This window comes from Oncorhynchus masou, chromosome 9 (genome assembly GCF_036934945.1).
Source record: "Oncorhynchus masou masou isolate Uvic2021 chromosome 9, UVic_Omas_1.1, whole genome shotgun sequence".
Lineage (NCBI taxonomy): Eukaryota > Metazoa > Chordata > Actinopteri > Salmoniformes > Salmonidae > Oncorhynchus > Oncorhynchus masou.
In genome coordinates, this window is record NC_088220.1 from 50,972,756 (window position 1) to 50,996,557 (window position 23,802).

Consider the following 23,802-nt stretch of genomic DNA (forward strand, 5'->3'; position numbering starts at 1 on the left):
TTGCCTCTGACTATTCCCTATAAATTATGTCTGTACTGTGTTGTGGTGTCAACAAATTGCATATCTGCTTTCACTGGATATATTCAAAGGTTTTAAAAATGATCAGAAATAAACAATACAATGCAGAAGGGTCAATTATCAATTAGCAACTCCCATGGAGAAGAAAGTGGCGTTCTCGGAACGTTCAGTCAGAAAAAAAGACTCTCGTAATCAAATTTTATTTGTCACATACACATGTTTAGCAGATGTTATTGCAGTTGTAGCAAAATGCTTGCGCTTCGAGTTACGACAGTGCAGCAATATCTAACAATTTCAAAACAAATACCTAATACACACAAATCTAAGGAATGGAATTAATAATATATAAATATATAGACGAGCAATGCCAGAGCGGCATAGACTAAGAAATAGTAGATAGTATAGAATACAGTATATACATATGACATGAGTAATGCAAGATATGTAAACATTATTAAAGTGACATTATTAAAGTGGCCAATGATTTGAAGTCTGTGTATGTAGGCTGCAGCCTCGCTGTGTTAGTGATGGCTATTTAACAGTTTGATGGCCTTGAGATAGAAGTTGTTTTTCAGTCTCTCGGTCCCAGCTTTGATGCACCTGTACTGACCTCGCCTTCTGGATGATAGTGGGGTGAACAGGCAGTGACTTGGTTGGTTGTTGTCCTTGATGATCTTTTTGGACTTCCTGTGACATAAGGTGCTGTAGGTGTCCTGGAGGGCAGGTAGTTTGCCCCCGGTGATGCGTTGTGCAGACCGTACCACCCTCTGGAGAGCCCTGCGGTTGTGGGTGGTGGAGTTGCCGTAGCAGGCGGTGATACAGCCCGACAGGATGCTCTCAATTGTGCATCTATAAAAGATTGTGAGGGTTTTAAGTGACAAGGCAAATTTCTTCAGTCTCCTGAGGTTAAAGAGGCGCTGTTGCACCTTCTTCGCCACACTGTCCGTGTATTGCGTTGCCCATGTTTACTCCAATGCTTCCTACAGCTGTGTCAAGTTGGCTGGATGTCCTTTGGGTGGTGGACCATTCTTGATACACACGGTAAACTGTTGAGTATGAAAAACCCAGCAGCGCTGCAGCTCTTGACACAAACCGTTGCGCCTGGCATGTACTACCATACCACATTCAAAGGCCCTGAAATAGTTTGTCTTACCCATTCACCCCCTGAATGGCAAACATACACAATCCATGTCTCAATTGTCTCAAGGCTTGTCTCCTCCCCTTCATCTACACTGATTGATCAATTTAACAAGTGACATTAATAAGGGATCATAGCTTTCACATGGATTCACCTGGTCAGTCTATGGCATGGAAAGAGCAGGTGTTCATTAATGTTCTGTACACTCAGTGTATATGACTCTGGGTTGGGATATCCAACCACTCAGCTGTGCATTTACAGTAAAGAAACAGTTGCTCACTGCAAAAACAGTTGCATTGCATCGCTCAGCCTCAGCCTCTGCTCTGAGAAGCTTCCTGTTGTCAGTTGCATCAGTCACATGCAAGCCCTGCCTGACAAAACCTTCTAGAGTTTAGACAAATGCCTCTCTGTGTCACTGACAAAAAGCAGCGAGCTGAAGAACAGCATTCTAGTCTTTAATTAAAACCACTCAGTGGAACAATATTGTCTTCTACAATGAGACATTGTGGCTACAATGAGACATTGTGGCTCTGTAATGACTATCTTAGGAAACAACTTTTGCCGTCAAACAAGGAGTTATTAAAACACGGAACTTGGGTAAATGTGTATTGGTGCATGGTGCATTAAAGGAGGAATGCGGAAGTGAATGAGAAGCGATCTGAGAGTGCTGCGTCCGTGTGTGTCTGCGTCCATGTCTGAGCCGCGCGTGTGTGTATATACACGGCCTGCGAGAAAGTTTAAAGGTGTGGCCTATTCCCAGTTAAAAGGCAATTGCAATAGAACTGCAGATTACCAAAGGGGCATGGAGGGCTCAGGATCAGTTTTCGATCCAAGCCGACCTTCAGTCCTGACTCCAAGCTTTCACTCCCTCTATCTCTCTCCAGTAAATCCTCCACTCCCTCTCTCCACTCGAGTGGCTAAGGCCTAACAGCAAGAGCACATCCAATCCTCCTGGATCCTCTGGGTCAGAGGGGCTTCCCACTGCCATCAGAGCAGCTAAGCTTCTCACCGTCCTCAGAGGCTGCTGCAAAGCATGGGCCTTTATACTGAAACAGCCGGAGCCTCTGACCCACATGGCACAGACACAGCATTATTAGATTGGAAAACAGAATTTGATTGGCGCGCGGTTTGCCTCAAAGTTATGAGTATCTGGCTGCACTCAGAGATCTGACTCTGAGGTCTCTCATATAGAAACCAATACTGTAGATGAGTGAAGGTCAGTGCTGTTTTTTAATGAACATGGTCTTATTTCTATTACAGCATATTGGTTGATTGTCATTCTTATTCCATTCAACCGGCTCAATGTAACATCGATAGGTTTAGGCTACGACACATTACACTCAATTTTCCCCTATTCCCACCATGAGGTAGCTACAACCTAGCCTATGAATGAAAAATGAAACTGTAGTTGCACAGGTCGAAATAACAATTTGACTAATCAAGGTGACAGACAGTGACACATTGAATACCACCTTGCACACTCATGCCTGCATCTAGCTGATCTAGAGTGTAATCATTAGTCCAACAGTTGCAAATTTGAGTTTCTATTCCCCGTTTCGTTCTATTTGCTTCTGTTTAAGAAACCTTTTTTCAGAATCGTCTGAATGAATACACACCCCTGATCACATTCAAACATAGTTCTCTTTGCTCGTTGTTTTTTCTCGCATCTACGCGCTCTCCTCCTCTCACCTTTTTCCTTCACTTTTGGACTTCAGTGCACACCACATCAGGTGTCTGTTACCGGGAAAAACCGAAGAAAAAAAATCTCAGCCAAACCTTCATATAATAACCGCTACACACAGCCAACATCATTGTCACCATATTAGCTAACGTCATAGTCAATATAGCTACTAAAACTAACATGTTAGTAAACCTGCTCCATTCATGCAGTACAGTGTACAGTCAGAAAGGAGTTTAGCACTTACACCGGCGGGCCCCAATGGCAATAAATTAATAAAACCAATAGCTTACCTTGATTTGGAAGAGTTACAGTGTTGGATTGCCATAGCCAGCTAGCTAACAAAGAATTCCTCTCTGTTTGACACAGGTGTTTGAGTAGGCTAAACTAGCTAGCTGCATTTGCTAAGTAAGTGGAATATATATATATACAGTGGGGCAAAAAAGTATTTAGCCAGCCACCAATTGTGCAAGTTCTCCCACTTAAAAAGATGAGGCCTGTAATTTTCATCATAGGTACACTTCAACTATGACAGACCTAATGAGAAAAAAAATCCAGAAAATCACATTGTAGGATTTTTTATGAATTTATTTGCAAACTATGGTGGAAAATAAGTATTTTGTCAATAACAAAGGTTTATCTCAATACTTTGTTATATACCCTTTCTTGGCAATGACAGAGGTCAAACGTTTTCTGTAAGTCTTCACAAGGTTTTCATACACTGTTGCTGGTATTTTGGCCCATTCCTCCATGCAGATCTCCTCTAGAGCAGTGATTTTTGGGGGGCTGTTGCTGGGCAACATGGATTTCAACTCCCTCCAAAGATTGTCTATGGGGTTGAGATCTGGAGACAGGCTAGGCCACTCCAGGAGCTTGAAATGCTTATTACGAAGCCACTCCTTCGTTGCCCAGGCAGTGTGTTTGGGATCATTGTCATGCTGAAAGACCCAGCCACGTTTCATCTTCAATGCCCTTGAAAGATGGAAAGAGGTTTTCACTCAAAATCTCACGATACATGGCCCCATTCATTCCTTCCTTTACACGGATCAGTCGTCCTGGTCCCTTTGCAGAAAAACAGCCCCAAAGCATGAAGTTTCCACCCCCATGCTTCACAGTAAGTATGGTGTTCTTTGGATGCAACTCAGCATTCTTTGTTCTCCAAACACGACGAGTTGAGTTTTTGTCAAAAAGTTCTATTTTGGTTTCCTCTGACCATATGACATTCTCCCAATCTTCTTCTGGATCATCCAAATGATCTCTAGCAAACTTCAGACTGGCCTGGACATGTACTGGCTTAAGCAGGGGGACACGTCTAGCACTGCAGGATTTGAATCCCTGGCGGCGTAGTGTGTTACTGATGGTAGGCTTTGTTACTTTGGTCCCAGCTCTCTGCAGGTCATTCACTAGGTCCCCTGTGTGGTTCTGGGATTTTTGCTCACCGTTCATGTGATCATTTTGACCCCACCGGGTGAGATCTTGCGTGAAGCCCCAGAATGAAGGAGATTATCAGTGGTCTTATATGTCTTCCATTTTCTAATAATTGCTCCCACAGGTGATTTCTTCAAACCAAGCTGCTTACCTATTGCAGATTCAGTCTTCCCAGCCTGGTGCAGGTCTACAATTGTGTTTCTGGTGTCCTTTGACAGCTCTTTGGTCTTGGCCATAGTGGAGTTTGGAGTGTGACTGTTTGAGGTTGTGGACAGGTGTCTTTTATACTGATAACGAGTTCCAACAGGTGCCATTAATACAGGTAACGAGTGGAGGACAGAGGAGCCTCTTAAAGAAGAAGTTGCAGGTCTGTGAGAGCCAGAAATCTTGTTTGTTTGTAGATTACCAAATACTTATTTTCCACCATAATTTGCAAATAAATTCATTAAAAATCCTACAATGTGATTTTCTGGATTTTTTTACGTGTACCTATGATGAAACTTACAGGCCTCTCTCATCTTTTTAAGTGGGAGAACTTGGTGGCTGACTAAATACTTTTTTGCCTCACTGTATAGTCCTTTTTACATTAGCAGATGTCAGAAAGGGCTATACAGAAACCCAGCCTAAAACTGGGATTATAAGAGTACATGTTCATTAAGGCCAGATTGTTCTTCAAGATGTTTAGTGCATAGATGACCAGCAGGGTCAAATAATAATCACAGTGGTTGTAGAGTGGCAACAGGTCAGTACCTCAGGAGTAAATATCAGTTGGCTTTTAATAGGCAAGCATCCAGAGGTCAAGACAGCGGGTGCGGTAGAGAGAGAGAAAGTCGAGCAGGTCCGGGACAAGGTAGGACATCCGGTGAACAGGTCTGGGTTCCACAGCCGCAGGTGGACTGGGGACAGCCAGGAGTCCTCAGGCGAGGTAGTTCTGAGGCATGGTAGTGGGGCTCAGGTCCTCAACAAGGGGAGGGAGATAGGGAGAGAGAGAATTAGAGGGAGCTTGCTTAAATTCACACAGGACACCAGATAAGACAGGAGAATTACACCATATCAGACTGACCCTAGCCCCCTGGCACATAGACGATTGCAGCATAGATACTGCAGGCTGAGACAGGGGGAAGTCGGGGGGACCCTGTGGCCCCGTCCGACGATATCCCCGGACAGGGCCAAACAGTCAGGCCCCCACAACACTAGAGGAATATCAACAGACCACCAACTTACTACCCTGAGACAAGGCTGAGTATAGCCCATGAAGATCTCCTCCACCACATGAGCCCAAGGAGGGCGCAAAATCGGAGATCTGTGGGAGACCTTGTAGGAGATCTGTCGACAATGCCTTTGATCAGGGCGTTGACCCTGGTTGGTTCTGTGGGTCGCTCTGGATGGAAGTCTGTTAGATGACTGAATGTCATGTAAATATTGAGTGGCTTCACTGCAAGTAGATTAGTATGTTTTTAATATTTAAAAAAGATATGAGATTTTTTTTTAAGTATTTGAAAGTAAAAATAAAAATACAATGAGAAATATAGCTAGTTCTCTTTCACTCTCTTGCTTCTCCTACATTTTTTAATAAATGCATTTGTTCAAAACTGTAACTATTGTCTTTCTCTCAACTTTTTTCTTTTCTTTTTTTGAGTCAACTACTGGCCACATGTTATGCAGTCCTTTTAGCTTACGCTTTCAGTACGAGATTCATTCTCTGATCCTTTGATTGGGTGGACAACATGTCAGTTCATGCTGCAAGAGCTCTGATAGGTTTGAGGAAGTTGTTATAATTACTGAGTAAGTCTATGGAAGGAGGTGAGAACCATGTATTGAAGTCAATATACCCAGAGGAGGACGGAAACTAGCTGTTTTCGGCTACACCATGGTGTACCCTACACCATGGTGTACCCTACAGAGTGCTGTTGAGGCTACTGTAGACTTTCATAGCAAAACTGTGTTTTAATCCATTATTTGGTCAAATTCACTGAGGAGGATGGTCCTCCCCTTCTTCCTCTGAGGAGCCTCCACTGCTGTAGATAGGGCTGACTTTATGACTGAGTACCTTGGCATACTAAATAGTTCAGGTGCATCATTGTAATGTATGAGACTTTCACATATACTGGTAGCAAAGGACATGATTCTATATTATGCTAATAATTCACATTTAGTTGGGGGGATCTTGGCAGAAATGTATGCAATAAAACTCCAGTGGGACTAGAAAAGTCCTGCACCAGTATTGGATATTTGTGCTGAGGCAAAATAAAATAATCCTGTGTTTAACTGTAAGTTAAATTACCCAAGAGTGTTGTTACAATGCCTTGTTACAATGTATATGCTCCATAAATTATTTAATTTGGAACCCTACCAAAAAAGAGAAACTCTGAATAAATATTATTTGCCTCCACTAACATCATTCAATGCATAGTAAGGGTTGACAGGTTAAAGGTCAAATATCTTGGGAAACAAGAACCAATTATTTAACTTCATATACAAAGGACAACAGAGCTATAAGATTTCCCATTGCTCCTGCATTACTTTGCAACTTGGCCTCGCAAACCAAACATCCTCCACTGGCACTATAGAACTATGCCAAACTCATCCACCCACTGTGGCATGACAGAGTTGCATGGATATGGCATGGTAGGAGGAACCATCCAAGACGTCATCAGCTTTCTGCTAACCTCCATTTAACGCCTGAAAAAAACTCTTTGCTTCTATGGTTAGGCCCCTTTTTTCTCAATTTCCGCCTGAAAGACGTGCCCAAAGTAAATTGCCTGTATCTCAGGCCCTGAAGCCAGGATATGCATATAATTGGTACCATTGGAAAGAAACAACTTTGTTGTTTGTGTAAATGTTAAAATAATTTAGGAGAATATAACACAATAGATACAAGAAAAAACAACCATCCTCTCAGAAACGCAAGAGAAAGGTCATGTTGTAAAAAAACTCCCTGGATGCAATTCCCATGCATCCAGCAGTATATGTTCAAGGTTTCAGGCTTGTACAGAAATAACAGTTTTAGTAGAAGGACACAGTCTTGGAAATCCATGTTTCCAATTGAAAATACTTCTTTCCAAAATAAATATTATGTGATTAATTGATTACATTTTAGGGCATCTGAGGAGTAAATAGAAACATATTTTGACTTGTTGAAACAAAGTTTAGGGGTAGATTTTAGGATTCCTTTATCTGCAAGTTGAACGAGTGGATTACTGAAATCGATGGCGCCAACTAAACTGACTTTTTGGGACATAAAGAAGGATTTTATCGAACAAAATGTTATAGCTTGGACCCTTTGGATGACAAATCAGAGGAAGATTTTCAAAAAGTAAGTGAATATTTCATCTTTATATGTGAATGTGTGAAACCTGTGCCGGGGGAAAAATATTTTGATGTGGGGCGCTGTCCTCAAACAATCGCATGGCATGTTTCCTCTGTAATAGCTGCTGTAAATCGGACAGTATAGTTAGATTAACAAGAATTTAAGCTTTCAGCCGATATAAGACACTTATCTGTACCTAAATGTTTAAAATCCATAATATGTATTAGAATTTATTTGATTTCCACACCCTCCAACATCACCGGAAGTTGCCCCGCTAGCGGGACACCGATCCTTATTGACTCTGCCTTGTCACTGCAAAGTGAGCCATCATACCCCTCACTTTCACTCTTATTTTGTTCACCCTCATTTCGCCTCATGAGAGTGTGGGTCCTTTAAAAGACGGACTCAATTTTGCTGTGGCTTTAACTCGTCAGCAGTTTGGTTTTGGCTCTGTTACCCACCTTAACCCTCTCTAGTGTCAGATTTCACTTAGAAAATGAACACTGAGCGCCCCAGTCTCACAGACACATGCAATTTTCCAGGCAAACCTGCTCCCATTCATGTGCTGATACAGTCCGTACACCATGGCAGTCGGAGAAAGAGAGAGGAGATTAGTGAACCGTATCTGCGGACTGCATAATTAGCCATCATCTTTACTGTAATACTTTCTTTATCGTCCTGCTCCTTAGCACTTCTTTTAAGCAGTGGTTTTGAAACGTGAAGTGTGTCTGGCTTCTTAATTTCAGGACAAGGAATCAAGAGAAAAGTTTCATATAAAATGTATGAGGTTACAACTGTGCTTTTCACTGTAATTCATTCTCCAGAATTGCGTTAAACCATATTTCAGGTTTGCTGTGTTCCTAAGTGAGGTGACATTCTGCTGTCAGCCAGCCTTATAAATCATAAGAAGTGTAACGTAGGTAGTATTTCAATTCACAGGCGTACAAGTTCATTATAGTATATTGACCCAATGGAGGGCTAGCTAATGGGGTCTCAACTGGGAGATGCAAATAGTGTATAATTTACCACACAGTGATGTGATTTAACATTAGCTAACCGGTAGTACTGTGGGTCTACAGGATAGGAAGTCTTTACATAGAATATATTCTCATTCTGCTGTACATTCCTACATGGAGCAATACGGCACTCAACACCGATTATTTAACTTTATTTTCAAAGGACAACAAGAGCTATAAGATTTCCCATTGCGCCTGCATTATTCTGCAACTCGGCCCCGCAAACCAAATATCCTCCAAAAGCACGATAGAACTAGGCCATACTCATCCACTCACAGTGTGGCATGATAAGGTTGCATGGCTACAGTATGGCATGGTAGGAGGAACCATCCAAGACGGCACCAAAACTTTGGCACCAGTCAGTGGTTGGTGGTCCTGACTTGTATAGGCCTACTTCCCCTCGTCAGCGGTAACTCTCCGACTCATTTGGGGGAAGACAAACAACAAGTGGACTGGGTCCATTATAAACCAGTACTCCCCCCATCTGTCAGGCCAAGGAAAGTCACGTTGCACAAATACTCAGGCACAGAGTGACAGCCGCTTCCAGCTGAGGAGGGATCAGCTTTTTGCTAACCTCCATTTAACATCTAAAAAAAAACTCTGCCTTGTCACTGCAAAGTGAGCCATGGTCCCCCTCACTTTCACTCTTATTTTGTTCACCCTCATCTCGCCTCATGAGAGTGTGGGTCTTTTAAAAGATGGACTCAATTTTGCTGTGGCTATGGAGAGAAATCCCACTCAGGCATGTGGGTGTTTGGGTTTCCAAATATATATTAAACACAGAAAATATCAGGCTAGTCAGAAGGCCGCGTCTAGACACCAAGTCAGCTTTGTTTCAATGTGGCTGGGTGTAAATATTGGGGAGTTGACACCTTTAACTTCGTCAGCAGTTTGGTTTTGGCTCTGTTACCCACCTTAACCCTCTCTAGTGTCAGATTTCACTTAGAAAGTGAACACTGAGCGCTCCAGTCACACAGACACATGCAATTTTCCAGGCAAACCTGCTCCCATTCATGTGCTGATACAGTCCCTACGCCGTGGCAGTCAGAGAAAGAGAGAGGAGATTAGTGAACCGTATCTGCGGACTGCATAATTAGCCATCATCTTTACTGTAATACTTTCTTTATCGCCCTTCTCCTTCGCACTTCTTTTAAGCAGTGGTTTTGAAACGTGAAGTGTGTCTGTCTTCTTAATTTCAGGATGAGGAATCAAGAGAAAAGTTTCATATAAAATGTATGAGGTTACAAGTGTGCTTTTCACTGTAGTTCATTCTCCATAATTGTGTAAAACCATAGTTCAGTTTTGCTGTCTTCCTACGTGAGGTGACATTCTACTATCAGCCAGCCTTATAAATCACGAGAACTGGAACGTGAGTAGTGTTTCAATTCACAGGCGTACAAGTTCATTATTGTGTATTGACCCAATGGAGGGCTAGCTAATGGGGTCTCAACTGGGAGATGCGACTAGCGACAAATCTAGCAACTTTTTCTGGTGTTATTGGAGGCTTTTGGAGACTCTGACGTGAAAGCACTCTTAACAACGAGCAGCGGGTGCTGCTGTGGGCCCCACCCCCATCCAAAAGCACCCAGTCCTCGCGCAGCAGTCCCTCCCAGCTGCAGTCAGAGCAGGAGACGTTCACCCCTCCGCTTCCAGACTGTAAATGAATCGCGGGATGTAAATGTAAAAAACTAAACTAAAAAACAAAACAAAATTAAAAACGAAGTAACTCCACCAGAGTGTCTCTTTTGGGTCACATTTGCCAGTCCCAAGCCCGGATAAAGGAGGAGGGTTGCAATTGTGACATAAAAAAAACAAGAATCGACAGAAGAAAGTTAATTTGTAGTTGTAAACATATTTAGGGTGTTATTTTACTCACTTTTTGTCTCTCCCACAACATTATTCCTGTGGCTCCTACAGCGTCCATCATAATTACATGCACATGGTGTAACGGTTTTCATGTGGTGAAAGAGAGTCGGACCAAAATGCAGCGTGTAGATTGCGATCCATGTTTAATGAACAAACGTAAACACGAATCAATACAAATTCTACAAAACAAAGAAAGTAACGAAAACCGAAATAGTCTATACTAGTGTAAACTAACACAGAGACAGGAACAAGGACACTAAGGACAATCACCCACAAAACACACAAACAATATGGCTGCCTAAATATGGTTCCCAATCAGAGACAACGATAATCACCTGACTCTGATTGAGAACCGCCTCAGGCAGCCATAGACGAACGCTAGACATCCCACAAAACCCCAAGACAAAAACACACCACAATAACCCATGTCACACCCTGGCCTGACCGAATAAATGAAGAATAAACATAATATATTTCGACCAGGGCGTGACAGAACCCCCCCTAAGGTGCGGACTCCCGGACGCACATCAAAACAATAGGGAGGGTCCGGGTGGGCGTAGGTCCATGGTGGCGGCTCCGGATCCGGCGCAGGATGTGGAACCCACTCTATAAATGTCTTAGTCCCCCCTCCTCGCGTCCTGGGATAGTCCACCTCGGGACAGAGGGGCAGCTCGGGACAGAGGGGCAGCTCGGGACAGAGGGGCAGCTCGGCACAGAGGGGCAGCTCGGGACAGAGGGGCAGCTCGGGACAGAGGGGCAGCTCGGGACAGAGGGGCAGCTCAGCACTGAGGGGCAGCTCAGCACTGAGGGGAAGCTCGGGACTGAGAGGAAGCCCAGCACTGAGAGGAAGCCCAGCGCTGAGAGGAAGCCCAGCACTGAGAGGAAGCCCAGCACTGAGAGGAAGCCCAGCACTGAGAGGAAGCTCAGCACTGAGAGGAAGCTCAGCACTGAGAGGAAGCTCAGGCAGGTAGTTGGCTCCAGCAGATCCTGGCTGGCTGGCGGATCTGGAAGAGTCTGGTTGACTGGCAGATCTGGAAGAGTCTGGTTGACTAGCAGATCTGGAAGAGTCTGGCTGACTGGCGGATCTGGAAGTGTCTGGCTGACTGGCGGATCTGGAAGTGTCTGGCTGACTGGCGGATCTGGAAGAGTCTGGCTGACTGGCAGATCTGGAAGAGTCTGACTGACTGGCGGATCCTGGCAGACTGACGGATCTGGCTGCTCCATGCTGACTGGCGGCTCTGGCTGCTCCACACTGACTGGCGGCTCTGGCTGCTCCATGTAGGCTGACAGCTCTGGCGGCTTCTTACAAACTGGCAGCTCTGGCGGCTCCGTGCAGACTGGCAGCTCCGTGCAGACTGGCAGCTCCGTGCAGACTGGCAGCTCCTTGCAGACTGGCAGCTCTGGCTGCTTCATGCAGACTGGCAGCTCCTTGCAGACTGACAGCTCCTTGTAGACTGGCAGCTCCTTGCAGACTGGCAGCTCAAGCAGCCTGGCAGCTCTGGCTGCTCCATGCAGACTGACAGCTCTGGCTGCTCCTTGTAGACTGACAGCTCTGGCTGCTCCATGTATACTGACAGCCCGGGCTGCTTCATGTAGACTGACAGCCCGGGCTGCTTCATGTAGACTGACAGCTCTGGCTGCTCCATGTAGACTGACAGCTCTGGCTGCTCCATGTAGACTGACAGCTCTGGCTGCTCCATGCAGACTGACAGCTCTGGCTGCTCCATGCAGACTGACAGCTCGGGCTGCGCTAAACAGGCGGGAGACTCCAGCAGCGCAGGAGAGGAGGAAGGCTCTAGCTGCGCTGAACAGGCGGGAGACTCCAGCAGCGCAGGAGAGGAGGAAGGCTCTGGCTGCGTCAAACAGGCGGGAGACTCCAGCAGCGCAGGAGAGGAGAAAGGCTCTAGCTGCGCTGAACAGGCGGGAGACTCCAGCAGCGCAGGAGTGGCGAGGCGCACAGTAGGTCTGATGTGTGGTGCTGGCACTGGTGGTACTGGGCCGAGGACACGCACAGGAAGCCTGGTGCGGGGAGCTGCCACCGGAGGACTGGTGTGTGGAGGTGGCACTGGATAGACCGGACTGTGCAGGCGCACTGGAGCTCTTGAGCACCGAGCCTGCCCTACTTTACCTGGCTCGATGCCCACTCTAGCCCGGCCAATACCAGGAGCTGGTATATACCGCACCGGGCTATGCACCGGCACTGGAGACACTGTGCGCTCCACAGCATAACACGGTGCCTGCCTGGTCTCTTTAGCCCCCGTTAAGCACAAGAAGTTTGCGCAGGTCTCCTACCTGGCGTAGCCATACTCCCTGTGAGCCTCCCCCAAAGAAATTTTTGGGGCTGACTCTCGGGCTTCCTTCCGCGCCGCCGTGCTTGCTTCGCTATCTCCATTCTCCTATACCCTTCTTCGCACTGCTCCAGTGAATCCCAGGCGGGCTCCGGCACTCTCCCTGGGTCGACCGCCCACCTGTCTATTTCCTCCCAAGTAGTGTAGTCCCGATATTGTTGCTCCTGCTGCTGCTGTTGCTTCTCCTCATACCAAAGCCTCTCAGCTCTCGCCACCTCCAGTTCTTCTTTGGGGCGGCGATATTCTCCAGGCTGATCCCAGGGTCCTTCTCCAAACAATTCGTCCTCCCATGTCGATACCTCCTTTTGTTGCTCCTTGGGGCGGCTACACTCCCCTGGTTTAGCCCAGGGTCCTCTCCCATCGAGGATTTCCTCCCAAGTCCAAAAGTCCTTTTTATGCTGCTCCTGCTGCTGCCTTTGCTGTTTTTCCTGTGGCTCCTGCCTGTTGACACGCTGCTTGGTCCGTTTGTGGTGGGTGATTCTGTAACGGTTTTCATGCGGTGAAAGAGTCGGACCAAAATGCAGCGTGTGGATTGCAATCCATGTTTAATGACCAAACGTAAACACGAATCAATACAAATACTACAAAACAAAGAACGTAACAAAAACCGAAACAGCCTATACTAGTGTAAACTAACACAGAGACAGGAACAAGGACACTAAGGACAATCACCCACGAAACACACAAAGAATATGGCTGCCTAAATAAGGTTCCCAATCAGAGACAACGTTAATCACCTGACTCTGATTGAGAACCGCCTCAGGCAGCCATAGACTAACGCTAGACATCCCACAAAACCCCAAGACAAAAACACACCACAATAACCCATGTCCACCCTGGCCTGACCGAATAAATGAAGAATAAACATAATATATTTCGACCAGGGCGTGACACATGGCCAATTATGCAAATTGGGTGATGACATCATTTAGCAACTTAGGACAGCCAATAGCTACTTTCCTTACTGAGGAGTTGGCAATACTGATTCCTGGTAATACACACGTGTCCCCCTTGGACCAGCTGGTAAATAAAGCATCCTCCAATCAGGCTGAAAAGGCATAATTGTCCTCCTTAACTAGCTTTAGCAGGCGAGAAAAGGGGAAAATATGTGTACTGTCTTAATAAATAAAAAAATTCCACCACCTTTTTTTGGATTTTCTGACAATTTAGGATGTCGCACACCCTTGGCTGAACGCGGTGTGCAACATCCTAAATTGTTTGAAAAGGGTGGTGGAAAATGTTGTTTTATTAAAACACCATTCATGGACATGAGTGTATTACCGGGAAATCACATCAAACCTAGACAACAGTGCAGATCTAGTGTCCACTATTGGCTGCCTAGGCTACCGTAGACCTAGTTGATTAGCCTACATGTCATATTGATTTTGCAAATGCAGTTTGCCGCAATTTGGCAACATACAGTGGGGCAAAGAAGTATTTAATCACCATAATTTGCAAATAAATTCATTAAAAATCCTACAATGTGATTTTCTGGATTTATTTTTTCATTTTGTCTGTCATAGTTGAAGTGTACCTATGATGAAACTTACAGGCCTCTAATCTTTTTAAGTGGGAGAACTTTGGTGGCTGACTAAATACATTTTTGCCCCATTGTAGGTACTAATGTGTCAGTCTCAGCCATATCCCCTGTAGATCATTTCAGTAACGTTATTGTTGATATCTTCCTTACCTTTGAGTAATTTGACTTAATTTCTTAGTAAAAAAAAAAAGCTAAATTTTTAGGCTACCCTTTTCACTTCCTTTTTCTCCAAGGGCGCTGGGGTGCCTTGCCGCTAGGGAGCGCAGTTGTCACTAGATACCACAGCCACAAAGTCCAAATGCAAACGAATATATGCTTTTTGGTATTAATTTAAGGATAGGGTTACACATATCTCTAGCTGTGTGGTTAAGGTTGTGTTTAAAATCTGATTTTAAAAGTTAACTTCCCCTTATAACTTGCCTTGGCAGCCGATACCCACTGGGAACACACAAGTTGTTTCCACGTCATTTCAAATAATTTACTTTGAACCAACATGGAATAGAAGTTGAATTTACAGCTTTGCCCAGTAGGTAGTGAATCCCTGCCTCGGCTACCTTAGAACCAACTTTCCCAATCTTAAACGGCCTATAGATATGTAGAGTCAGAAACATGAATTTTAGTGTGAAAATGTACCACAAAGTGTAAATAGGATAATTTTGTCATAATGTCAGTCTCGTTCAAAACTGTTTTGTAAGTGAGTTTGTAACGACTTAGCCTACTGGTGAGTTGGGTATGGATTACAATCATGTCCACTTGCCCAGTGCCCACTAAGACGAGAGAAGCAGCTGTGCTGATTGCTCTCTATCAAATGAGCTCACGCTATCCAATCATAGCAGCCAGAACTTCCAGACAGTGAGACAGACATAGAATTAGGAATAGAACACTAGTTTGGACATAAATCTTCTGATGATGGAATAAAAGGTCAGACATTTTGGCCAGGGAGATGGTTGACCATTGATTGCCAAGATAGTGTAAAATAATCAGTGTTGGGGAAGCGACTCTGAAAATATACTTTACCAAGCTACCAATTACTTCACACTGGAAGAAGTTAAGCTACACTAAAGATACCTTTAGGAAATATAGTTTTCTTAAAGATGCACTATGCAGAAATTGCTCTGCCATTTCCTCTTTTGTAAAATTCTAAGAAATTTAGTTGGCCTAATTTCAGTTTCTGTGACAAAACAAACAAGTCTAGTTTAGAGCACGTGTCAAACTCATTCAACGAAGGGCTGAGCGTCTGGAGTGTCTGGAATGAGTTTGACACCCCTGTTGTAGAGATTCATTGTACAATCTAAACCGCTGTGAAATATCTTTTCTAAAACCAAACATTTTGTATTTTCAGCTGTTTGAAGCTGGTGTACCAAACCGAAAGTAATATATGCAAAAAATGAAACTTAACAACAGGAAGCATAGAAATAATGCACATAAAAAAGATACACCGCTTCTTAAACTTGATTTAGAATGACAGATCTATAACTCACATTCCTATGTGAATTTTGTCACGTTGACCAAAAAGTAACATTTTGCAGCTTCAACTAAAGTTACTTCGAAAAAATTGTTAATTACAAACTACTAAAATATACAGTGGGGAGAACAAGTATTTGATACACTGCTGATTTTGCAGGTTTTCCTACTTACAAAGCATGTAGAGGTCTGTAATTTTTATCATAGGTACACTTCAACTGTGAGAAAATCACACTGTATGATTTTAAAGTAATTAATTTAGCATTTTATTGCATGACATAAGTATTTGATGGTACAGAAACCTTTGTTTGCAATTGCAGAGATCATACGTTTCCTGTAGTTCTTGACCAGGTTTGCACACACTGCAGCAGGGATTTTGGGCCACTCCTCCATACAGACCTTCTCCAGATCCTACAGGTTTCGGGGCTGTCACTGGGCAATACAGACTTTCAGGTCCCTCCAAAGATTTTCTATTGGGTTCAGGTCTGGAGACTGGCTTGGCCACTCCAGTACCTTGAGATGCATCTTATGGAGTCACTCCTTAGTTGCCCTGGCTGTGTGTTTTGGGTTGTTGTCATGCTGGAAGACCCAGCCACGACCCATCTTCAATGCTCTTACTGAGGGAAGTTGTTGGCCAAGATCTCGCGATACATGGCCCCATCAGTCCTCCCCTCAATACGGTGCAGTCGTCCTGTCCCCTTTGCAGAAAAGCATCCCCACAAATGATGTTTCCACCTCCATGCTTCATGGTTGGGATGGTGTTCTTGGAGTTGTACTCATCCTTCTTCTTCTTCCTCCAAACTCTGCGAGTGGAGTCTAGACCAAAAAGCTATATTTTTGTCTCATCAGACCACATGACCTTCTCCCATTCCTCCTCTGCATCATCCAGATGGTCATTGGCAAACTTCAGACGGGCCTGGACATGCGCTGGGGGAGGGGACATGCGCAAGGGGACCTTGCGTGTGCTGCAGGATTTTAATCCATGACGGCGTAGTGTGTTACTAATGGTTTTCTGTGGACTGTGGTCCCAGCTCTCTTCAGGTCATTGACCAGGTCCTGCCGTGTAGTTCTGGGCTGATCCCTCACCTTCCTCATGATCATTGATGCCCCACGGGGTGAGATCTTGCATGGAGCCCCAGACCGAGGGTGATTGACTGTCATCTTGAACTTCTTCCATTTTCTAATAATTGCGCCAACAGTTGTTGCCTTCTCACCAAGCTGCTTGCCTATTGTCCTGTAGCCCATCCCAGCCTTGTGCAGGTCTACAATTTAACCCTGATGTCCTTACACAGCTCTCTGGTCTTGGCCATTGTGGAGAGGTTGGAGTCTGTTTGATTAAGTGTGTGGACTGGTGTCTTTTATACAGGTAACGAGTTCAAACAGGTGCAGTTAATACAGGCAATGAGTGGAGAACAGGAGGGCGTCTTAAAGAAAAACTAACAGGTCTGTGAGAGCCGGAATTCTTACTGGTTGGTAGGTGATCAAATACTTGTGTCGGCAGTGTATCAAATACTTGTTCTCCCCACTGTATAATATCGTTATCTGAAATGTCAGACCACAAATTGCAAGAATAGATTACCCTGCAGTCAGATGTTAACAGAATGTGGGATTTAGCCTATTAAACACATGAAGTGAGAATTAGGCACACGAAAAGTGTTTCAAGTGAGAATTAGGGAGGTCCAATGCCAAAAAGAATGGAAATGAGTGCCTACTTCACCCATATTTTACTTTATTTTAGATACATCACTGCACTACATGGCAAAACAAGTAATTAACTAATGAAAACACTACGATGATTTGAATTTATTTCAACCACCAAGCTACTGCAAAATGTAATTAAATGACCATTTTAACTACATGTAGTTAGATCACTACTCCCAAAACTGAAAAACAGTGAATTTGAAGAATTTATATGCAGTTATCTTTGTTAGCTAGTTAGCTAGCTAGCCAGACAGTTTTCAATATAATTTAGAAGTAATTTAATAGGATCTCTATGGAAACAGACCTGCCCATTACGCAGTACCTTACATATGTTTACATTAGACAACACGTCGGGCAATGTCATGTTGAAATAACTCTTTGCCCTAAGGCCTTTATGGAGTGGCCACTAGCTGATGTGTTTAAAATTGTTAATCACTCGAGTCTGACACTTTTTGGGGCAAAATTTGAATTGAGACGATCAGAGTGCACTTGTATCCCAACTGCAACTTATCAATGTTTCAAACCCATTCACGAGCATGTTGTGTCCTCTCACGACCTGTTTTGTAACATGATTCCATATGAAACACTGACAGACAAATGCTCTCTGGTAACAGATAGTGATAACATGATTCCCTATGAAACACTGCCAGACAGACGCACTCTGGTAACAGATAGTGAGAACATGATTCCCTATGAACCACTGACAGACAGACGCACTCTGGTAACAGATAGTGAGAACATGATTCCCTATGAACCACTGACAGACAGACGCACTCTGGTAACAGATAGTGAGAACATGATTCCCTATGAACCACTGACAGACAGACGCACTCTGGTAACAGATAGTGAGAACATGATTCCCTATGAACCACTGACAGACAGACGCACTCTGGTAACAGATAGTGAGAACATGATTCCCTATGAACCACTGCCAGACAGACGCACTCTGGTAACAGATAGTGAGAACATGATTCCCTATGAACCACTGACAGACAGACGCACTCTGGTAACAGATAGTGAGAAAGTTATAAAAAAGCTAAACGGCACAGAAGCACACGTCGCCACTCGCCAGTGACTTTATAAGCTTATTGTGGCCTGACTGCTCAATGTGCCTGCTAGCTACTACTTTCTAGCTTTATTGACAAACACAGAGTTAACACCGAGCCATATAGCACTTTGGACACTGATAAACAGCATGTAGCTTGTGCTTTATTTTACAATAGTTCAACAGTTTGTAGATGATGAAGTTGTAGACGTGTTATGTTCTCAGAAATCAGTCCTGCGCATGCAACCAGACTTTCCCGAATTGATAGACTGTATGCAGTGCCCTGACTAGTTTTTCAATCACATTTTTTTACTTGAGAAATATTGCACCAAACACCTTTGTTAGATGTAAAAATGTGCGACTGATGTCAGGACTTCTCCTTTTTACTTTATTAAATACACCGTCTTAAGTACTGCTGTGTCTGCCTCATCTTCTGGGTTCTGCTGACTATTCGTGGCTCAGTTGGTTAAGTGACTGTTTCTCACTCCGGAGACCCAGGTTCGTAACCGGGTCCTGACAACTGACTTCCTCCGCAAAAATGTCTTAATTAATTACAGATTTCTTGATTTATCTTTATTTCTGACTATTTTAAGCTATTTACTATTTTGAAGAAGTGGTTATGGTGTTGCTACTTAAAAAATGTTAGATAAAATATTGAATTTGATCTTTACTACTATAGCCCATAGAAACACATTGAATAACAAATTCACAAATGGCAAAACAGACAGTCAGAAAATGTATCATAACGAATAAGCTTTTGAAATGTCTGTCCTTGTCACGCCCTGACCTTAGATCATTTTTATGTCTCTATTTTGATTTGGTCAGGGCGTGAGTTGGGGTGGGCATTCTATATTTTGTGTTCTATGTTTTCTATTTCTGTGTGTTTGGCCGGGTGTGGTACTCAATCAGAGGCAGCTGTCTATCGTTGTCTCTGATTGAGAACCATACTTAGGTAGCCTTTTCCCACCTGTGTTTTGTGGGTTGTTTTCTGTTTTTGTGTCTGCACCAGACAGAACTGTTTCGGTTTCGTTCGTTCTCGTTTTTGTTATTCAGTGTTCAGTTCTATTAATAAATCATGAACACTTACGACGCTGCGCTTTGGTCCACTTCTTCATGCAACGATGACCGTAACAGAACTACCCACCACCAAAGGACCAAGCAGCGTGGTGTAATGGACTCCTGGACATGGGAGGAGATCCTGGACGGGAAGGGACCCTGGAGGCAGGCTGGGGAGTATCGCCGTCCACAGGAGGAACCGGAGGCAGCTAAGGCTGAGCGGCAACATTACGAGGGAACACGGCTGGCAAGGAAGCCCGAGAGGCAGCCCCCCAATTTTTTTAGGGAGCACACACAGGGAGTGTGGCAGAGTCAGGTTGGAGACCTGAGCCAACTCCCCGTGCTTACCGTGGCGGGCGTCGTACTGGTCAGGCACCGTGTAATGCGGTGGAGCGCACGCTGTCTCCAGTGCGGAATCGTAACCCGGTGCGCTACATCCCAGCTCCCCGCATCTGCCGGGCTAGGGTGAGGATCCAACCAGGTCGGATTGTGCCAGTCCTGCTCTCCAGATGACCAGTGCGTCTCCTCAGGCCAGGATATCCTGCGCCGGCTCTAAGCACGATTTCCCCAGTTCACCAGGAGAACCCAGTGCGGCCTGTTCCAGCTCCCCACACGTGCCGGGCTAGAGTGGGCATTCAGCCTGGAAGAGTGGTGCCAAGGCTACGCTCCAGTGCTCCCCCACAGTCCGGTCTATCCTGTGCCTCCTCCACGGACCAGGCCTCCAGTAGGTCTCTCCAGCCTGGCGAGTCCTGTGCCTGCGCCCTGTCCGGAGCTGCCAGAGTCGCCCTCCTGTCCGGAGCTGCCAGAGTCGCCCTCCTGTCCGGAGCTGCCAGAGTCGCCCTCCTGTCCGGAGCTGCCAGAGTCGCCCTCCTGTCCGGAGCTGCCAGAGTCGCCCTCCTGTCCGGAGCTGCCAGAGTCGCCCTCCTGTCCGGAGCTGCCAGAGTCGCCCTCCTGTCCGGAGCTGCCAGAGTCGCCCTCCTGTCCTTGGCCCGCTGCGAGGGTCCGGGGTCGGCAGTGAAGATCCACGTCCCGCACCAGAGCTACTAGCTAATTGAAAAGTGACACTGGGCCGAAATGTATTTTCTTGTTAAAAATATATATGTGTGTGTGTGTGTGTGTGTGTGTGTGTGTGTGTGTGTATATATACGTGTATATATATATATATATATATATATATATATATATATATATATATATATATATATATATATATATATATAGTAAGAAGTCCAAAGTTTAGATACACCTACTCATTCAAGGGTTTTCTTTATTTTTACTGTTTTCTACATTGTAGAATAATAGTGAAGACATCAACACTATGAAATAACACATATGGAATCATGTAGTAACCAAAACAATTTTACATTTGAGATTCTTCAAAGTAGCCACCCGTTGCCTTGATGACAGCTTTGCACACTCTTGGCATTCTCTCAACCAGCTTCATGAGGTAGTCACATGGAATGCATGTCAATCAACAGGTGTGCTTTGTTTATAAGTACATTTTTGGAATTTATTTTCTTAATGTATTTGAGCCAATCAGTTGTGTTGTGACAAACTTGAGGGGGTATACAGAAGATAACCCTATTTGGTAAAGGACAGAGTCCATATTATGGCAAGAACAGCTTAAATAAGCAAAGAGAAACGACAGTCCATCATTACTTTAAGACATGAAGGTCAGTCAATTCGGAAAATGTCAAGAACTTTGAAAGTTCTTCAAGTGCAGTCGCAAAAACCATGCCGCGCTATGATTAAACTGTCTCTCATGAGTACCGCCACAGGAAAGGTAGACCCAGAGTTACCTCTGCTGCAGAGGATACGTTCATTAGATTTACCAGCCTCAGAAATTGCAGCCCAAATAAATGCTTCACAGAGTTCAAGTAACAGACACATCTCAACATCAACTGTTCATAGGAGACAGTTGATGTGAATCAGGCCTCATGGTTGAATTGCTGCAAAGAAACCACTACTAAAGGACACCAACAAGAAGAAGAGACTTGCTTTGGCCAAGAAATGTGAGCAATGGACATTAGACCCGTGGAAATATGTCCTTTTGTCTGATGAATCCAAATTTGAGATTTTTGGTTCCATCTGCCATGTCTTTGTGAGACGCAGAGTTGGTGAATGGATGATTTCTGCATGTAAAGCTGGATGAGAGAATGCCATGAGCGTGTAAAGCTATCATCAAGGCAAGGGGTGGCTACTTTGAAGAATATAAAATAGATTTAGATTTGTTTAACACTTTTTTTGGTGACTACATGATTCCATATGTGTTATTTCATAGTTGTGATGTCTTCACTATTCTACAGTGTAGAAAAAAATAAAATAAAAAATAAAGAAAAACACTTGAATGAGTAGGTGTGTCCTAACTTTTGACTGGTACTGTATATTTATTTGGTCTTGAGAACTTGAATGCATTAGTCCATGATTTAAGCTACTTTCTGCAACTTTATTCACTAAATCTTGCACCTTGGAAATAATCTAGCCTTCTGTGCCTAACTCTCCTGGGGTGAGACATGGTACCCTTTGCCAGGCATATACAAATAATATTGCAATAATTTAATTTAAGACTTAATTTAATGGTATTAATGGCAATTACAGATATACGATGACAGCCTGAGCACAATAAACAGCATCAAATCGACGAGGTCCATGTAGGCCTACAAGGACCAAATAAACATTATGATTTAAAATCATGAGCGACTGAAATTATTATTTTTAGGCGACACAGTAAAAGGCTGAATTCAAGACATTTAAATCCACAAGCGCATTTCTCTTTTAAAATTCACAAGTGCATTGCCACCAGTGAGTGCATCGTTCCCTCCCTCCCGTGCACAGCTCTGTTCCCCTCCCTCTCTGCATCTCATGTTTTAGTGAAACCTGTTAGCCTGCATGGTATTCCCAACGAGGCACAATGCAACACCTCCACACCAGCTCAATTTAACTAAATTCACGGTTTAACTTGAAGACCTGGAGGTGGATAAGATAGGTCTCTCTCTGCAAGCTACTTACTTGGTCAGCAAGTAGGCCTACAAGGAGAGACGCGGAAAGTACTCGCCGGTGGGAATGAGAAGGAAAGACATCGGACTGGGCGTGCCGCTGCAATTCCGGAGCTGAGATTGTATCTCACCCCACCCGCTCGCTCACCTAGGGGTGATCCACAGAATTGTTGTGTAAATTATTCACGGTCATTTGTCATTTGCCCAATAACCTCGGTGAGACGAATATCAGGTGACAGCGATGTAATTCATTGATATAGGATATTCCTTCGCTTGATAGGTTGTTTTACTTTCACTGGATGTATTTGTTTTAAGTGTTGGCTTTGGCTTTGGAGGAGGTTGTATGAACCCAGCTATGGATTTTGGAGAAACGCTGGACACGCCTGCACCTTGTATTTTGGACATAGTTCAAGGTTACTGCATACTTTTTCTCCAAAATGCATGAGTGATTGTTTTTGGATAACCGTACAGTCCGTTTCAATTCACCGGAGTGTGTTTCTAACAATTGTATGCTTTCTTTGTCATTTTGGGGAACGGACAACACAACGTTTCAAAGAACGTTGTGCCAGGAACCATTGGATAAATGTGATCAGCATGTTAGTCAAGGACATTTTGCACTGCAACCGAGGTGCGAAGAGGCATTGCTACCCAGCACAGATCAAACCGAATCGATTGACTAAAACCCCCTTGTAGTAGTAGCTTGATTGACTAAAACCCCATTATAGTAGTAACTTTCCACTCTTATATCTTTGTTATTCCTATGCGTTTTCCAGTGTGTGTTTGCTATACCTGTGGCCGGTGGTGGTACCTGAAGCTTGTCTCCTGTCTGGGTGTGCGTCTTTTCGCGCTTAGACATTTCCCTGCGCTGCCTGACTGGCGTTGCTATAGAGCAACCCTACGCCGTCTCTGTTTCACCCTGGGCAGCGGATCCATCCGTGTGGGGACAGAAGTGCAAAGTTGGACGCTAATCGCCAGACGCCGTGCGTTAGAGAGCGGGATCTTTCGACTTTGAGGGACAGGAGAGAGGGCTCAAACCAAAAAGGTAGGCTAATTGATAACGTATTAATCATGTAAACGTGTTCGAAAATGAAATGGCGGTTTCTGCGACTTGGAATGCAATTTCGCACGAGAACAGCCCTGAACATTGCTGCATTTTTATTAGTTGAAGAATTACCGGCGTGCACTACTGACGATAGCC

The 23,802-nt window shown here is 44.4% G+C and overlaps 1 protein-coding gene across 1 annotated transcript in view; it reads left to right on the top strand.

Moving 5' to 3' along the window:
* Window positions 1-22,816: 22,816 nt before the first annotated feature.
* LOC135546129 (leucine-rich repeat and fibronectin type III domain-containing protein 1-like protein) overlaps window positions 22,817-23,802 on the top strand; it is a 146,502-nt gene continuing 145,516 nt past the window's right edge. The window contains exon 1 of the mRNA XM_064974297.1: window positions 22,817-23,646. The gene's annotated coding sequence lies outside the window, so the exon portion shown is untranslated. The remainder of the gene's footprint in view (window positions 23,647-23,802) is intronic.